General features: G+C 42.8%; 1 pseudogene; it reads right to left on the bottom strand.

Moving 5' to 3' along the window:
* Nucleotides 1-3,096: 3,096 nt before the first annotated feature.
* Nucleotides 3,097-12,042, bottom strand: LOC125538174 (uncharacterized; annotated as a pseudogene).
* Between the last annotated feature and the right edge of the window lie 2,547 nt (nucleotides 12,043-14,589).

Here is a 14,589-nt window from a genome sequence, read left to right as displayed (position 1 = left end):
ATACTCCCTCCGCCCCAAAATAAGTGACTCAACTTTATACTAGGTTTAGTACAAAGTTAGTACAAAGTTGAGTCACTTATTTTGAGACGGAGGAAGTACTAGACAAGGTACCAAGACCACATACAAGCTTCAGAAATATTTGGAAAAGCCTAAACATTTGTTTCTTTTGAAATAGCCCAATTAGTTGTTGTTGGACCACTTAAGTATTGCTAGGGTCAAACTAAAAATCCAATTTTGAGTTTATTTCTTCAAGACAAATACTAGGGGATTATTTTAAATAATATGAACACTTTTTTATTTATTTTTGAAGAAGTTTTATTTTTCCTTGCTATTTGAATTTTGAATTGGAATGGGTTTTGGATCTTAATGACTATTAGTATGTTAATGATGATGACTAGGCATAATTAGAGGAAGTTGACTGTAGCTTCTTTACTGGGTGTTACACATTGTTAAAATAAATCTACTGATATTTGTATACAATAGATTCTGGCATCCAGAGAACATAAGTTGGCATCCTCAAAATGACATCCTTTTTAGGAGTAAGTAGATAGCTCCATTCCTAACTTGGCTACCAAACAGGACGACGTTAATGAAAAGCCTCATAATCTCCGTAGCTATATCGTATAGTACTAAAAATATTTTGCGTTTGCTTTCGACCAGAGAGTAAATTGAACTCTGTAATCAACATATGGAGCGATAAGAAACAAACCCAAGGTGCTAATCAAGGTGATCATTTAGTTTCTAGTAAGTAAATACATGATGGTGATAGTTCCGCATCAACCAAAAAAGTTAAGATATCATTTTTCTAGAGATTCAAATCGGAGAATTACAACAATGATGATTTTCTTGAAGGGAGAAATATGTTAAGTAAATAGACTATATGTCATTCTCTGACCAATCCATTACAAAATACATTCTTTTCTGTAGAAAGACCAAAGTGAAAAATAGTTAGATTTGGCTCTACTCAGGAATCTATGATGATTGGCATTCCTTAGTTCACATTACAATGATGGTTATCACCGGTCCTTTAGAAGCAAGATGGGAGAAAAAAGTAACTAAGGAAAAGGGAATACTTGGACGACGTGCACAGCCAAAAGAATAGCAGGAGATGGCTGTCATGCAGTTCAAGCAGAGGAAGAGGAAATCCTCGCGTCGGCTTAGCGATGACCTAGCCGAGGGGGCAGTTCCCCTTGGCAACAATGCGAGATGGAGACTAGAGAGGGTGAGGCGACGATGGCCGCAACAAGCGCAAGGTCGACATGGCAGCCGCAGGTTCGAATCACCGGTGGATTGGGCGAGCTTGATGTGTCGGCGGGTTGGGCAAGCTAGAGGCCGATAACACCGACGCATGGCCCCACGATGATGAAGAAGTTGTGTCGCCATGACATGAGTTCTCCTCCGATGCGTGGTGGGGAGATGGGGGTCTATGCTGGGAAGGGAGATTGGGGACTGGCGGTTAGAGCTCAGGCAAGACAAATAATGGTGGCAAGGTCAGGAGGACGAATTTGGGGATGTGAGGCCAGCCGGGATTTGCCGGACACGACGGAGCGGTGACCCCACTGGGATCTGGGAGACGACTAGGAAGCAAATTTTTTGTAGTCTCATACGATGGTGGATGGTTGCACGGGACGGGAGTGTACAGTAGCCTTCGCAAAGGCACCATCGAGGGCGGTGGCCAGATATGAGGGAGACAGCGGTGGGATGGTTGCGCGGGACAGGAGAGTATAGGAGCCTTCGCAAATGCACCATCAAGGGTGGCATCCACACATGAGGGAGACAGTGGTCGGGAAAAGACGAATAGACCAGAAGAAAATCGTAGTCACCGATTGCTAAACCAGACTGAACCACAAAAAACCGACGACACATGTCGCGCAGAGAAGAGCTATCTCCCAGCAGTGGGATTGCACGAAGGAGCTCTTGCTTGTTTAATTCTTTTATGTATGCAGTTTCATTTTGTACTTCCTCCCTATTATTGTAGATTTATGAGAAGGGATGAAAAATAATAATATTATTGTGTGCATTGTCCACTACCTGAACACATGTTTAATTCTCGAAGCCTATTTTTTCAAAAAGGAAATAACCAGATGTGAGGCAGAAGCTAGAAGAAAAGTTAATAGTTCCTGAAGAATTATTCAAAGCGGTGACCACCTGAATAAACACGTGTTGTTCCAATGTAAATCACTCGGGAGAAAAAAAGGAAAAACAGAAAAAAGAGGAAGCTAATTTGAGCTCTAATTTTTTTGTACCGAGCTTCTCTGATGTCATCTCACCGTAAACGCTTGCACAAAGCTTGTAGAACGGTCTCTTATCTTTGATGTGTAAAAATCCCAATTTTTTAAAAAATGTTTGATTTTCGAAAATACTCTTCATACTGTCCCCAAATCTCCTAGCATAAGCAGCTAGTTCATGGGCCATTCTGTTACACACCCTCTTGACTGCAGTGATGGAACCTCCCTAAAACTCTCCACTAGAACTAGCTTTTTAATAGACACTTAGCATCCAATTTTAAAAACAATCTATTTATGTCAAGGGAACAATTATAATAAAGAGAGCAGCCAATGTGGGGAAAAACCACTCACAACCGGCAACACCACCTAAGAAACTCCAACTGCGGATTTTATATTCGAAGCCAAGCTTATTGGGCAACCGGCTGGCATCCTGCGAAAGCTCTCTGGCAGTCGACAAGGAGGGAGGCGTTTGACAAGCTTTTTAGTAGAACAAGCCCGCCAGGACAGGGAGGAGACCTAGAGGACTTGTTCCATCGCCATATCTAGTATCTACCATACCGTAGTAGTTCACTATGACATACTTCAACTATTCAGAAGAAAACTTCCTATGGCTTATCCAGAAAAATACATAATAATATCATTGAGCACCAAATCCTAAGATACATGCAGCAATGCCAGTTGGTACATAGTAATACATCGTTGTACACATCAAGAATTCTGTTCTGTAGATATTGGGAGTAACTGGTCCAAAAGGAAAAGGAAACAAGAATCCATGTCTTGGTGTCTGGCTTGTACTTCTGAATACACCAATCTCAGATAAATCATTCACAATGTTGTTTGGGACAAGGCTACGCTTTCATCAATGACTTTAGGTGCGAGACCTGCTACCTGAGCCATTGTCGTATCTAGAGTAATATGTGGAGCTAGAGCGAGAGAAACCTTTCGATCTTTCAAAACCATAAAGATCGTTCCCGGACCTTGGGTGCGACATGGGAGGCCACACATGACCAGGAGCAGAACCGCTAGGTGGCCTCCAGTGTAGTGAACCTGCAATAACATAGTCAGTCTCACGCCATTCGCTAAACATCCAATGATGCTAGTTAGGAGAAATACCATTGTTGTTTCCATGACCAGTTGAGGGCCTCAAATATCCTGGTGCAAAATTGGGAGGATGATGGGAAATGAAACCTTGGTCTCTTGCGCAAGGAGCATGCGAGTGGAAGGCGCCTTGACATTCTGGGGCATGAGGAGGATGTCGAGGATGTAACCCTTGACTTGGTACTCCATGAGGAGGATCCCGAGCATGAAAGTCATGACTTAGTAGTCCAGGAGGAGGATATGGATGATATGCGCCTTGCTCTGCTAGTACCAGAGGAGGACACCGAAAATATATGCCATCATCTACTGGAACATGAAGATGGTGAACAGGGTATGATCGTTGATCTGAAAGAAGAGAAGGATGATGGGCACGATCAGCAACTACCAGAGGAGGACAGTGAGAGAACAAGACTTCCATGTATGTGGACTAATAGATAATACAAGCTTACCATATATCACTTGTGTTGTGCTTCCACATGAGTAATCCAAATTTCTTGTATTTTGTCAATGCTTATCTCTCCCTTGCTTGTGTTTACCGGTGATCTTCGGTCCCGTACAACAAAACCGATGAATGAGTCTTGGTTTGTATGGACTGCTGACGCGCCTTTCTAGAAACCATATTTTTGAAGGGCTGTTATTATCTCCTTTTGTCCGGGACATACATAAATACATGTATCATCTTCTATTGTTGCTAAACCAATTATTTTGTTCACTTTTAATATCTTTGCAACCTGCATCAGTGTCATAAATACCTTAAACATAATATTCTGAATGTCCATACCTTACAAAGAATGGAAATGGAAAATCAAGTGTCAACGTTACCTCCTTCATTCCCTTTAAGCCATCTTTCGAAGACTCAGCATTGAAGCATAGGGAAATTACCTAATAGAATATTGATTGCAAGTAAATATTAGTTCAGGTTTATTTCTGTGATGTTTCATCAACTAGTAAAACTTATGATGAAAGAAAACTGACGCTACAAAACACATACTCCCTCCGTTCCAAAATATAAAGTCTTCGAGATTCCAATATGGACTACATACAGAGCAAACTGAGCGAATCTACACTCTAAAATACGCTATATACATCTGTATGTAGTCCATATTAAAATCTCTAAATAGTCTTATATGTAGGAATGGAGAGAGTAGTTATCTAGGTATGTCACATACAATTTCAAACTCATTTTAGCACAATAGTAAATAATCCTATAGGGGGAGAATGTCAAATCATAACAACAAGGATGAATCATCTATAATGTAAGAAAATAATCTTACCATTATCGACCGGTTTTGAGAGTGACGAAGATCCTTGAGGAATTTTTAAAAATCCCCCCATTTCACTGTTCTTTCGATTTCTATGGCTTTCGGCCAGACAATATCTTGAATTTTTCCTCACTTCAAAAATAACACATGGATATCTTATAATAAGAAACAACATGGTTTGAACATCCACCATTCACAACAACTAAATATTTGTTTCTCAATTTAGGAAACAAGTATATTCCTACTGTATGATTATGGTGGAAACAAACAAATACACTGTGCACATCAGATTATCATAATCTGATCAACTGAAGACATGTGTTGTCGTACAAAGACAAATTATATTAATTCTAACTTATAGAAAGCAATTAAAGCGCCATATATATCAATTTTGTTATTCTTCAAACCTTCACTATGAAAATGGTACAAATGTTATCTATGTAGGCAAATATATTGATAGCAAGGTAAATGTCTTGCCAAATGAGGTCTTGCATGTAGACCTAAGTCATGTGGTGTAGAGGTACTTCATCTGAGAGTAGACATATTCTTCAACAAGCAGAACATCCCTTGGATGAACTTCATCTAGCAAGCTCATTACTCTGACATGTCTTCCCCCACAACACTTTGGCAGATGCTTCTCCTTTTGGTGGAGAGATTATATGTCTCCATGGGACCAATTTCAGTCTTTGGCTAAATGTGATGTTGGGAGATATGATACTGTTAGGTTCACCATTCAGAAGGCCTTAACCTATGAATCTATATGTGACATGTTTCACCCTCCCCTGTCTTCTATGCCATCCTCCCAATGCAACAACCTTGTAATTATTCATGATCAATTGACCTACTTTTATGATGATGGTTCCTAGAAACTCACTGCAGGCAAGGGTCTTTCCAGCAACAACTTTGTTGCCGGAAAAAAGACCCTTGCCCACAAAACTATCCAGCAACAAAGTTACAGGACTACAACCAATCATGATCCTTATCCCACCCCTATGTCCTGGATATGGAAGCCATATTGTGAATATAAACATAGGCTGTTTTCTGACTCCTACTTGACAGGCTCTATAATAGAGATCTTCTGGGGAAGGACCGAACACTTATTTTTTGGATGTGATTTGGCCAAAAAAATTGGTGGATGTTGAACCAGGAGTGGAATTTGGACATGCAACTCACGGATATGTTAGAAGAAGTAAACACAGGAACCAAGACAAATGCTTCTTTGAGATGGTTATTCTTGTATGCTGGAGCTAATGGAATCACAGTAACATTATCATATTTGATGGTGACATACCTAACATTCATGAATGTTTTAGGATGTTCAAAGAATACTTTGCTAACGATACGTAGAGAGCAAAACCCAGCCTCAAAGAGGGAATGCAATTGTACTTAGATACTTTGTATGGTAGCTCTGGCTGCCCACCCTCCATTGTGCATTTTCCATCAAACAATTTCTAGAAGCGCGGTAGTGTCTTCCCTACTATTTTCCACTTAAAAATGGTACAAGGAATAATTGAGCAGGAAAAAGAAATGAACAGAAGTCCACATATACATACGGAAATATACATTATCTGATGACCAGTATCAAAAATCTTTAAATCCCGAAATGTTTATATGCAAACTCGTGTTACATATAAAAAATAGAATCATATGTAGTGGAGATGTTGCAACAAGGAAATGTTTCAACCCTGAAATAATTAACATGTTACAACTAAGCTTCTGTAATTCATACAATAATATGACGAAAGGCTCGTTTTGTTGGAGTTTGACCTCATTGGCCTCTCGCTATCGAATTCTTTTTTGACATTATGCCCCATTAGTACCAATAGAAAATGTATGTTTTGTCCCTGTACTATTATGAAAGTGATGCCTAAAGGACCAAAACCATCTCACGTCCTACAGTTGAAGGCTTCAACACCTATTATGTAAGGAAATGGAGATTTGATTGGATTGAGTAGTAAAATAGTTACATAACTTAGAAGCACGATGCAAACTTCTACCAATCAACATCCTGGTCAAAGTTTGACAGCTGAGGTGGACGGGGGTCCCACTTGTCTGCCTCACATCTCCTTCCTCAAATTTCTCACTCCTTCCCCTTCTAACCAGATCCACCTGCGGCTGAGGCCAAGCTAAAGGAGGGGTGCCCTCCGGCAAGCGCCGCCGCCTCGCGCTCGCCTCTCTAGGAAGCTTCGCCCTGCTCCAGCCTCATCCTGCGTCTTAGTGCCCGGACCTCGACGCGAGGATCAAGCCCACCACACGCCTGCCGGCCTCCCCCGTGCTTGCAGTGTCGCCTCCCCTACGCTCGACCTTCCTACAGTGTCGCCCTACGAGCTCCCGCCGGCACCAACTATCGGATCCACCCCGCAAGGCGTTGTCGCGGTGAATGACCACCCGACACTTGATAGGGAGGGAGGGCGGGTTGTGCCTCGACCTTGATGGAGCGGGCGCGCGATGGCTCAGCCTCGCCGGAGCTGGCAGGGGCGCGGGCGTGGGGGGGCTCGACCTCGCCGTAGGGAGGAAGGGGCACAGGCACGCGGGGGCTTGGCCTCGCCGGAGTGAGTAAGGGCGCGGGCACGTGAGGGTTCAGCCTCACCGGAGAGGCAGGGGCGGGGGAGGGGGTGGGGAGAGGCGGCTCGGCCACGCCAGAGCATGCTGGCGCGCGGGGGTTCGACGTCGCTAGAGCTAGAAGGGTCAGCCACCGCTGCTGTTCGTCCATCGCTCCTGTTGGAAGGAAGGAGGAGAGGAGATAAGAGAAGGAGAGGAGAGCTAACAGGTGGGACCCCCGTCCACCTCAGCTGGTCAAAGATCGACTAGGATTAGTCTTCACCACATCTGCAGTCCTAACCGTCAGGTTTGCTGTTAGACGCGCTCAATTTCGAATCAGTGGCGATTTGTTATCCACTTGGCGCAAAAGTGGTGGTCTTTTGTGATTTTTGACAAAAGCGGTAGTTTTGGAGTAACCTAGCCATAAATGTGGTGGTTTTGAGCATTAACTCCCTAGAGGTAGCGGTGCTGGTGCAGTGAGTACTATAGCAAGAAGCAGAGAAGAGGTGTGTTGTCGGAATCTGTTAGTGGAGAGAAGGAGCTATTTTTTCCGCTGGTTGCTGAAAGAAGGCAAAGGAGAACTTCTAGTAGGAGTTCTAGTTGGTGTTTGTGACAGGGAGCAGCGTGGTGGATTCATGGCATTGGTGTGCTAGCTGCACTGAACCTGCTTTTTTAACTATTGTTGCTCAAGTAAAGTGCAAGAGAAGATCAAATAGAGCAGAAGAGAAGAGGCTCTTGGAGCTTTCCAGTGACATTGAACAATGGGGGAAATCAAAGAATTAAGAAGCTACATGAAAAATCCACTCATTTGTTTGAGGAAAAAAAGGCAATCTAACTTTGAGTGCAAAAGGATCAAGTAAGATGCTTAAACCCTCAGTGGAGGACTGCAGAAATTCCAAACCAAAGTGGAAAAACAACAATTCTAGGGAATCTTGTTAATCTTGCTCATATTGGCAAAGGTACCTCAAATAAAACTTCTTATTCCAACTGGATACTAGACCCGGGAGCATTAGCACATGTCACCGGAAGGTGGAGTGAGTTTGAATCATATGCTCCACACCCACCTATGCATAAAAAGATTATTCAAGCGCGCCATTGATGGAACTTATCATCCTATCAAATGGATCGACACTGTGAAATACACTTCGTGTATCACATTGTATTTGGTCTTATGTGTTCCATCATTTCCGGTTAGTTTGGTGTTTATGAGCTCCTTGGTTGATGCCAGTTTAAACAGCCAATTTCAATGCCTATTGAAGTGGACTCATCTAAGAGTGAGCCATGTATCATAGGTGATGATTCATTGAATTTTCCTATTACCTCAAGGAAAGAACCACAAGCTAAAGTAGGAAAGAACCACAAGCTAAAGCAGGAAAGCCTCCTGGAAGGTACAATTTTGAGCATGATGTTGCAAGCTATGTGGCATATGACTCACTGTCGCCAGGGTATAGAGCTTTCATTGCTTCATTACAATCTGTTGTGACCCCAAGGGAATACAGGATCCAAAGTGGTATGAGGCCATGATGGAGGTAATGAAAACTCTTCAAAAGAACAAGACACGGTATTTTGTTTCTATTCCAGCAGGAAGTTACTTGCTAGTTGGTGTATACCGTGAAGCAAACCCTGGAAGGGAAAGTAGAATGGTACAAGGTGAGACTAGTGGCAAGGGGCTAAGGCCAAACCTATGGGATTGGCTATGATGAAACCTTTGCACCCACTGCAAATATGACTACAATAAGAACTCTTATTTCTTGTGTTGTTAGCTTTGGCTAGCCATTGCATTAGTTGGATGTCAAGAATGCATTCTTGCATGGAGATCTCCAGGAAGAAGTTTATATGGAGATTCTACCTGGCTTTGGTAGTCCAAGCACCACAAACAAGGTGTGCCAATTGTAGAAGTCTTTGTATGGTCTCAAGCAATCACCGAGTGGTTTGATAGATTCTGACGAGCCATATGTAGCATGGGTTATAAACAGTGTCATGGGGATCATATTGTGTCCTATAGGCATTCAGAGAGTCATATTACCATCCTCACATTTTATGTAGATGGTATTGTTATCACTGGAGATGATAATGTAGAGATAAGTCGGCTGAAGGTGATGTTGAGAAAAGAATTCGAGATTAAGGATCTAGGTCAACTCAATTATTTTTTGGGAATTGAGATTGCAAGCTCTGCTAAAGGAATAGTTCTCTCTCTAAGAAAATATGTATTGGATCTGCTCACCGAGATAAGTATGTTGGGTGCCGAGCTGTGTCAACTCTGATTGAGCAAAACCATCAGCTATGTGCACATTCAGGAGATCCGGTCGAGAGAGCTACCGGCGGCTTGTCGGTTGACTCATCTATTTGTGCCACATGAGACCTGACATATCCTATGTTGTGAGTGGTGAGCCGCTACATGCATGAACTGAGAAGTGGGCATTTAGAGGCAGCACATAGAATTGCGCTATCTAAAATGGAGTCCTGGAAGAGGCCTATGGTTCAAAGGCTTGAATGTAGAGGGGTAATGTGATGCTGATTGGGCTAATTTCCTTGATAATAGAATATCAACTTCTTGATATTGTGTTTTTGTTGGAGGGAACCTTGTGTCATGGAGAAAGAAGTAATCCATTGTGTCTAGACCGACAACTGAAGCAGAGTACAGGGCCATGACAGTAGGCCTTAGTAAGATGTTGTGACCAAGAAATCTCCTGTCAGAACTGAAAAGAAATCTCCTGTTAAGGAAAACAAAAAAAATCTCCTGTCATAACTAAAAAGTACTTAGAAAGGGCCCTGTGAAGGTGTGGTGCAATAATAAATCAGCTATCAACATAGCCAACAACCCAGTGCAGCATGATAGAATGAAGCATGTGGAGATTGATCGCTTCTATATTAAACATAAGTTAGATGAGGGTATAATATAATTAATTAATTAAATTGAATAATCTAAAAGGGAGGATCCTTTATTGGTTCTCTATCCGTTCATTTTGGTATGTCGTGCAATCGCTGCATTGGGCCTTCTTCGGCCTACCCCATCCCCATTCACACCTAAGTACCTAGATTGACCCCCAAAAAGTCAGGACCTAGACTCGGAGAACTCTGCATCCATCGTCGCCTTCTACCCCCTCCCCTCTAAATATTGGCTCACAAGGGAGCGGCTCCCATGGAGGTAGAGGAGGAACTGATGGAGCCACCGGACTAGGAGGTCGATCCCATGGGATGCTTCATATGGATCATGAGAGGCCAAGTTAGCTTCATACAGAGCACGAGGCCAAGGTAACACCCGCGTACAAATCTAGCTACCTAAGAAGCTAGCTAAATCGGCAGATCGATTGAGGCGCTTGTGAGCTAAGTAGCCGAATCAGCTTTCCTTGCAGATGGATTGATGGAGGCACCTGCTTGATGACATGAGCTACTGATGCAAGCCGACGCCTTCTCCATTGCACATGGCAGCCGCCACGACATCTGCAGTATCCAGATCCAATCAGACGCTCATCGCCACTGTTGTAGGGCAAGACTTCGTCGAATGTGTTGCAGAAAGGTCAGTACCCAGGCACACACTATCGCGTGTGCTGCCTAGCCAGGATGCTGTCGGCGGTGCAGAGGAGGCTCTATGGAGGACAAGTCGACAATCCCATTGCGATGGGTGCATGGGTAGGAGATGAAGGAGATGAGCTCGATTGAGGGAAAGGGAATATGATGGGAGAGCTGGGGAGCGCGCAAGCCTCACCTCGTGGCAGGGGTGCACAGCGAGAGCATCGACGATGGGCTCACACGGTTGCACATTGGGGCACCGTTGTCTTGCCCTGCTCACTCCCAATGGCTGCATCCAGTCAAGGAGGAGGAGGTTACCGTCCGCCATCGCACCGGTGGCACAAGCCTCTTGCCGTGGAGGTCAAGGTGGATAGAAACAACGACGAAGTTGACTGATGGAGTTCATTGATGATGTTTAAATTTCACAATCTGCTTTTGATCTGTCATCGACGATTTTAAAATTCTATTAAAACTTCACTTTCAACTGTTGGTCCACCATGCATGTTCTTGAGTAAGCATGAGGCGGTGTGTTTTACTCTGCATATATGATAGTTGATTAAGTTGTGTCTCACATTGTTTGTTCTGTCGCTAGAGGATATCAAAAGGAGGGAGGAATTGATAAAGAATGTTGAGCCACTCTTTTGTAGGTGGTGTCAATGGTGGTCAATTTATGAGTTATGAATTCTCTTTGGGAACAAAAAAACAAAGCCATTCAGATGATACATGCTCCCAGCAGTAGTGAATTAATTGTGGACCAATTGGTAGAACAGATCATTGTAAGTGGTACAACATACAAGTTCATGCTTACAATTCAAACATTTACTGAATGGATGCATGCCTCTCTGCATATATGATTAAAGGGCATATTGCTTCTTCAGTCTCATTTCAGTATATAAGACGTGCATAAATTTTAATAATACTCCTTTTTGCTCTCATTTATTTGTTGTATTTTAAGATTGAATATGTTTTTCACTCATACGTAAGACACTAATAGAAGGAAGCCACATCAATTTAGAAGCTACTATTGTGGTTAATAGTTTAATGAAATTTTTTTGCTCCATCCTCCATGATATTTAAGCTACTATTGTAACAAATTGAAAGATGTTTTTAGCAAAAAACCAATTTTTGTAAGTGCAAAACAACAATCATTTTTACATGTATAAGGTTGTCTGTTATCGATTCAAAATATGTTACTTGTCTAAAGACAGAACAATGAGACATTATACTAAATCAATGGTAAGAATGATGTAAAAAAAATCATTTGAAAGCATAATCATGGTACTTATTTACCTTCTAAAGAAAGCGAGCACAAACACCGCGATTCCCTGAAGTTTGATCACACCATCCCATAGACTTGTACGGGCCGACGGAGATATGCGACCAACGACTGAGTTCATATCATCATTTGAAAAATGATTGCATTAGAAATATAATGTGTTGTTTTACATTCTTGTAAATCATGTTTAGTACCTAATAAATGTCGCACCATATTTATATTTCACTCTGTCACTAGGAATCACCTAGAGGTAATATATAGCCATATTACTGCAATCAACCTTTTGATAGGCTAAAGGTGCCTCTATCTAGTTCTGACATCTCGCATGTCTCTTTGGTGCAACCATTGTTAGATCCTATTTGGTTTCAAATTATTTGGAGGTCAACAGAGACTCAAATTTGCATAGCAATGCATGGTCTATTCACTTCATCTTAATTTTGGAACCGGTTAACTTTGATCCGACCATTGCATCATGTGGTTACCTTCAAAGTAGAGGGAAAAGGGTTTCAATTCTAAAGTTTTTAACCAGCCAATCTTGTGAGGTTAAACTTTAGAGTAATTCAGAGAATAAAAAAGAGGATTGAGTTTTATAGTCAAGATTCACCTAGATGACATTCATTGACCCTCACAACAAAGAAGTGCAAAAAAAGGTTTCAATTCTAAAGTTTGTAACCAACCAATCTTGTGAGGCCAATTTTTTTTAATAATTCACGGAAGAAATACGCAAATTGAGTTTTATAATCAAGATTAACCTAGATGAAGTACCTTGGATGTGACAACAAAGAAAGTCATCATACAATAGTATTGTGGCCACTGCTAAATAAGGTCCAGAATTTTATTTAGTCTTAATGTATAATCAAATTATTTTCAACATTGGTCGAAGCTTCCTCTTGCAAGCAATGAATTTTTTTATACTTCATAAGTTTACCTACATAGTACCTTAATTGCTCATCATTCATTTTGAAAAGCAACATGATCCCAATAATGAAATTGCATCTGTTGTTAATCCTTCTTAATCACATGCATATGCCGAAACAACATGTAGGTGCCTAGGCGGCTTTGATCTAAATGACAAGCAACTAAGGTACTATGCGTGTGCTAAGTGTATTAACATATTTGAGCCCTACAAGTGATGGTTGATCTAAATGACGAGCAACTAAGGCCACTGCTAAATAAGGTCCATAATTTTATTTAGTCTTAATGTACAATCTGGAAGGTATTGTTTTGCCAAGTTATTCAAATATGGAAAGAAATATGTATCTAAATTAGGAAAATAATCACAAATAAAAGGTTGCAATTGTAGATATAAAATTAAATTAGAAAAGAAAGACTATTTAGAATCCATCAACAAAAATAAGATCAAAAAAATTATGGCAATTGGGGCATAGGAGTTGAAAGGGGTACCATTGCCCATGATGTCGAAGTAGAAGTTACTATACCACTAACCAATGAGAAGGAAGTGCGATGCGAACAATTGAAGTTTAGTTTAAGAGTAGGAAAAATTCGAGGCTTGTGTATTTCAATTTCCAAAATGAAGATGCATTAACCCCAAGGTTTTCGCTGGCGCAGGCCGGCAGGATTGTGGGGCGGCGGTGGCCAAGGGAGAGGGTCGCGGGCCGGAAGGATTATGGGGCGGCGGCCAAGGGAGGGTTGGAGGCCGGAAGGATTGTGGGGTGGCGCGGGCTGGCAGGATTGTGGGGCGGCGCCGCCGTCCAAGGGAGAGGGTCGCAAGCCGGAAGGATTGTGGGGCGGCGCGGGCCGGCAAGATTCTGGGGCGGCGGTGCCGGCCAAGGGAGAGGGTCGCGGGGGGGGGGCAAGATTGTTGGACGGGCGGCGGCCAAGAGAGAGGGTCGGAGGCCGGAAGGATTGTCGGGCAGTGCGGGCCGACAGGATTGTGGGGCCGACGGTGCCACCGTCCAAGGGAGAGGGTCGCAAGCCAGAAGGGTTGTGGGGCGGCACGTGCCGACAGGATTCTAGGGCGGCGGCGGCAGCCAAGGGAGAGGGTCGCGCGGGGGGGGGGGGGTGATAAACACTTTTGCCCTTGTTTTGGACTTTAACTTGCATGATTTGAATGGAACTAACCCGGACTAACGCTGTTTTTAGCAAAATTGCCATGGTGTTATTTTTGTGGATAAATAAAAGTTCTTGGAATGACCTGAAAATCAACGGAGAATATTTTTGGAATATATAAAAAATACTGGCGAAAGAATCAAGGCCAGGGGGCCCACACCTTGTCCACGAGGGTGGGGGGCGCGCCTACCCCCCTGGGCGTGCCCCCTGCCTCATGGCCCCCCTGGTGGTCCACCGACCTCAAATCCAACTCTATATATTCACGTTCAGGGAGAAAAAAAATCAGAGAGAAGGATTCATCGCATTGTATGATACGGAGCCGCCGCCAAGCCCTAATCTCTCTCGGGAGGGCTGATTTGGAGTCCGTTCGGGGCTCCGGAGAGGGGAATTCGTCGCCATCATCATCATCATCAACCTTCCTCCATCACCAATTTCATAATGCTCACCGCCGTGCGTGAGTAATTCCATCGTAGGCTTGCTGGATGGTGATGGGTTGGATGAGATTTATCATGTAATCGAGTTAGTTTTGTTAGGGTTTGATCCCTAGTATTCATTATGTTCTAAGATTGATGTTGCTATGACTTTTCTATGCTTAATGCTT

The sequence above is a fragment of the Triticum urartu genome, chromosome 2A, assembly GCF_056163025.1.
Source record: "Triticum urartu cultivar PI428250 chromosome 2A, HENAU_Tu73, whole genome shotgun sequence".
Lineage (NCBI taxonomy): Eukaryota > Viridiplantae > Streptophyta > Magnoliopsida > Poales > Poaceae > Triticum > Triticum urartu.
Note: the sequence above shows the minus strand (reverse complement) of the source record. Positions and strands in the feature narration are given on the sequence as shown.